General features: G+C 47.7%; 1 pseudogene; it reads right to left on the bottom strand.

The window, feature by feature from the left end:
• Positions 1–798: 798 nt before the first annotated feature.
• LOC123076655 (GDSL esterase/lipase At5g55050-like) lies at positions 799–1,763 on the bottom strand (annotated as a pseudogene).
• Positions 1,764–4,190: the final 2,427 nt, after the last annotated feature.

The following is a 4,190-nucleotide window of genomic DNA, read 5'->3' as shown; positions in this document are numbered from 1 at the left end:
AATTTGGTCGGTAACCGCGTGGAATCAATGATAGCATCCAGGCTTTTCGAAGGCATGTCCCCTTCAAAAAAACCAGTGCTCACGATCTGGTTTACAACTAACAGTACCACCTTGATGGTTCGCACCAATATTTTACTCCCTCCGTTCCACAATATAAGATGTTTGAGCTATTGTTCACATTCACATGTACACACATGTCTCTAGACATATTTTAGGTGTATATGTCTATTTTTTTAGTCCGAATTTAGTTAACATGTGTAACAGATAAAACATCTTATATTGTGGAACGGAGGAAGTACTAAACAAACAGAAACACATGATACTAAGTTAGATGATTCTATTCTCATGTGCTCTGAAAGAACTGCACTAAGGTCTTGGGCCTGCATTATCATGCGCTCTTGGAGCTCAGTAGTTTGCCTTCATGCTGTTGTCAAGACCATCAACGCTCCTGCCCACGCGTTCTTGTAGAATTGCCAGCCATACGTAAACAATAAAATTATTGTACCATCTTTCTGATCGTACCAGACTGATTGAGAAAAACGAAGGAGAAGGGGAAAGAATTGGCTTGAAGCGCAGCCCTAGCTGTTTTCATTTAATGTTTTGAACAAGAAGCTAGTGTTTTCTTGATTCTATGAATAGGTGAAATAAAATCTCAATTCTGAAACAAAACACGCTTCAAGGTAATACTTGGCAGTCGAGATCACGAGACAAATAGAGGTTTCCATATATTTTTTATTTCTTCTATCCTGTAAAAACATTCACAATCTGGCATCGTAGAGGGAGATGAATCTAGCTAGTCTATATAGCACTGAGCTGCCTTATGTTGATGGGGAAGATGAATGGCGCCGAGCCATCAAAGGCGGTGCTGGTGAGCTTCTGCGCGGTGGCCTCCGTGGGGTGGTAGAAGTCCCAGAAGACGTGGTCCGAGCGGTTGGCACAGTAGTGGCTGAGCGGGGTGTAGGCGATCTTAGCGTGCATGTCCCCCAGACCGCAGCATGCCGCCTTGGCCTCGGCAAAGCCATACGCCGCGGGCTGGTCGATGTACCGGAGCAGCGCGGCGGAGGAGTCGAACAGCGCGTATTGCAGGCCCTGGTGCTGCGCGCTCATGCCGCTCAGCACGGCCTCCGCCGCCTTGTTGCACTGCACGGCCATGGCGTTCGCAAGGGCGCTGCAGTCCTTGGTGGAGCTCAGCTCCCGCAGCGACGGGGTGCAGCCCACCGGCCCGTGCCAAGGAAGAGCACCTTGCGTGCCCCGAGGTTGTACAGGCTCTGCAGTTGGCCTGTGAGGGACTGGATCAGCGTGTCGATGAACTGCTGGGAGGGGCCGTCATCCCCGAGCTCGGCGGCGGTGTTGGCCTTGGCGTAGTGGATGATGTCGTTGCTGCCGATGCTGATGGCAAAAATGGACTTGGCCAGGTGGTTGTCGGCCTGGGCCTGGCCGAGGCTCCGCGCCAGAGACGCGTACACGGTGGAGTAGTACTCGATCTGCTTGTCGAAGGTGATGCACAGGTCCTGCAGTGGTTCATCACGTGCGCCATTATTTCGTTTGAGAGCTCAGTATCTGGTAGTAATTTGCAGTGTGTTCTGCACTGCAAGGCGCACACAAGATAGCATTAGTAATTTTGAGTACTTGTTAGTGGCGTTGGAGACTCCTGCGCCACCGGAAGCGAAGTTAACGCCGTTGGCGTAGTTGACATTGCTGCTCGAGGACAGGGCGAGGTACGGTGGTGAAGTCGCCAGCCCGAGCTTCTCGGCTGCATCCATGTATATATATGTCGGTCAGTTCTATAGTATATATATTCACGCCAGTACACCATGCAATGGAGAAATACTACTGCAGACAGGCTTGAACACTTTCAGTCAAGATGTCAGGGTAATATATCATCTCACGCAACTCTTGACTGCCGCGATGGCGACTTTGGCGACATGCCGATGATTGGCGTTGATGCCGTTCTCCTTCCCCCGATTTCTCCTCAAATCTTCAGGTCTGCTCCATCCCTTTCCTTTCCCCTGTGATCTCTGCCTTTTTCCCTCCCTGCATCTTCCTCTCCCCACACGAAACTTTAGCTTTCTGACCACTGCCGCAGCTGCCGATTTCTTCTCCTCTGCTCGTCATTCCGCCTCCCTTCCCATCCACATCTCTTCTGCTCTTGGCAAATTTGATAATTTTGATATGTGAATAAAATCATTTCACAAAATAAACAGTTTTTTAAAAAAATTCACGCCCGGGTGATCTAAAAATTACTAAGTCAGTGTGCAGCGTCTGAGAGCTAGGCGCCACACTTCACACTATACAGTGTAGCGCCTAGCTCCTAGGCGTTGCACTAGTGGTTGCTTCATTTTGTAGCGCTTAGCTTTTAGACGCTGCACATTGACTTAGTAATTTTTAGGCAGTTCGGGATGCGAGGTTGGCCAGGCGTGTAGCGTCTGTCAGTCAAGCGTTGCATAGTATAGTGTGACGCCTTCGTGTCGGGCGCCACTCAAAAATGTCATCTGAGTAAAATTCTTTTAAAAACAGTTTATTTTGTGAAATAATTTTATTCATAGATCAAAATTGTCAAATTTGCCTCTGCTCTCAGTGCTAACGGCAACGACACAACGCACTGGAAGCCAGCAAACTGAGTTGAAACCCCAAATCGACTTTTTCCCTTGAGAAACTTGTGGCCGCCCCTCTGATTTCTTCTCTAGATCCATCCCCTCTTCAAATTCGGTGTTCCCCAGCTCGATTCAGTTCTGATTATGTCAATCCCGAGCTCCTCCATCCCAGTTTCGCATATCTCCTCTTTTTTTTTTGCGGGATAGTTTCGCATATCTCCTCGCCGTGACTCTTTTTTGTCGATTGACTGGAGTTCGAATCCCTTACATCCTGCTATCTGGAGGAGGGAGACACAAAGGAGAAATTTGTCTACAACAGGACGCTGCAGATAGCTCGCAAAGCAGGGAGCTGGATCAAGGGGCATTGGTGCCAGCCTGGTCGCCATGAAGGCCTTAGGACGGAACTGCCAAGGCATGGGCAAGAGCCTAGGCAGTAGCAAGATGATGCATCTTGCCCGACTGATCGACTCCACAAAAGCGCAGGTAACCTTTGTTTCAGAAATTAAATCCTCTAAAATTAAACCGGCCAATCTTATTACTAGGTTTAACATGTTTGATAGTATTGTAGTGCCCTCACGGCGGCGATCCGGAGGGCTTTCTTCTTTGACATTTGTGGTCCTATCCAACCATTATCTGGACTGTTTAGGTATTTCACGGTTCTTATTGGCACATCTACATGATGGTCACATGTGTGCCTTTTGTTCACACGAAACCATGCATTTGCCAAGATAAAGCGGGAAGTAATCAAATTACAGGCCCATTATCCAGAAAGTCGAATTAAAAAAATTCGCATGGATAATGCTGCAGAACTATCCTCGCGTGCCTTCAACGACTATTGCATGACCTTGGGGATTGAAGTTCAGCACTCTGTTCCACACGTCCACACTCAAAATGGTTTGGCTGAATCCTTAATTAAGAGGATCAAACTCATTGCAAGACCTTTGTTGATGAATTGCAGCTTGCTAACGTCTTGTTGGGATCATGCAGTTTTACACGCTGCTGACTTAATACAATTGCGACCTACTGCATATCACAGTACTTCCCCTCTACAATTGGTATGTGGAAATCCTCTCAGCATTTCCCATCTGCGTAAATTCGGATGTGCTACATACATCCCGATCTCACCACCTCAGCGGACATCCATGGGCCCACATAGAAAACTGGGGATCTATGTGGGGTACAAATCGCCGTCGATTATTAAGTACCTGAAACCCCTTATTGGGGATCTATTCACAACCCGTCACGCTGATTGTACATTTGATGAGGAACACTTTCCGGCATTAGAGGGAGATTTCAAGTACCAGAAAGAATGCCGGGAAATTGATTGGAATGCTCTTGCCATTTCAGCCTCTGATCCACGTACCCAAGAGACCGAACTCCAAGTTTGGAAAATCATCAATTTGCAACATCTTGCAAATAATCTGCCAGATTCATTTACTGATCTAAAAGGTGTTACAAAATCCTTGAATCCAGCCAGAAATGCGCCTGAAAGAGTGGAGGTACCAATTAAACCCATTCAACTCCCCGTTCCCAAAAGAGGGGTAGTAGTACGGCCTCGACCCGGATCCTGCTTCTCGCAAGCAGCAAAGGAGAGAG

The sequence above is a fragment of the Triticum aestivum genome, chromosome 3D (assembly GCF_018294505.1).
Source record: "Triticum aestivum cultivar Chinese Spring chromosome 3D, IWGSC CS RefSeq v2.1, whole genome shotgun sequence".
NCBI classification, from domain to species: domain Eukaryota; kingdom Viridiplantae; phylum Streptophyta; class Magnoliopsida; order Poales; family Poaceae; genus Triticum; species Triticum aestivum.
Note: the sequence above shows the minus strand (reverse complement) of the source record. Positions and strands in the feature narration are given on the sequence as shown.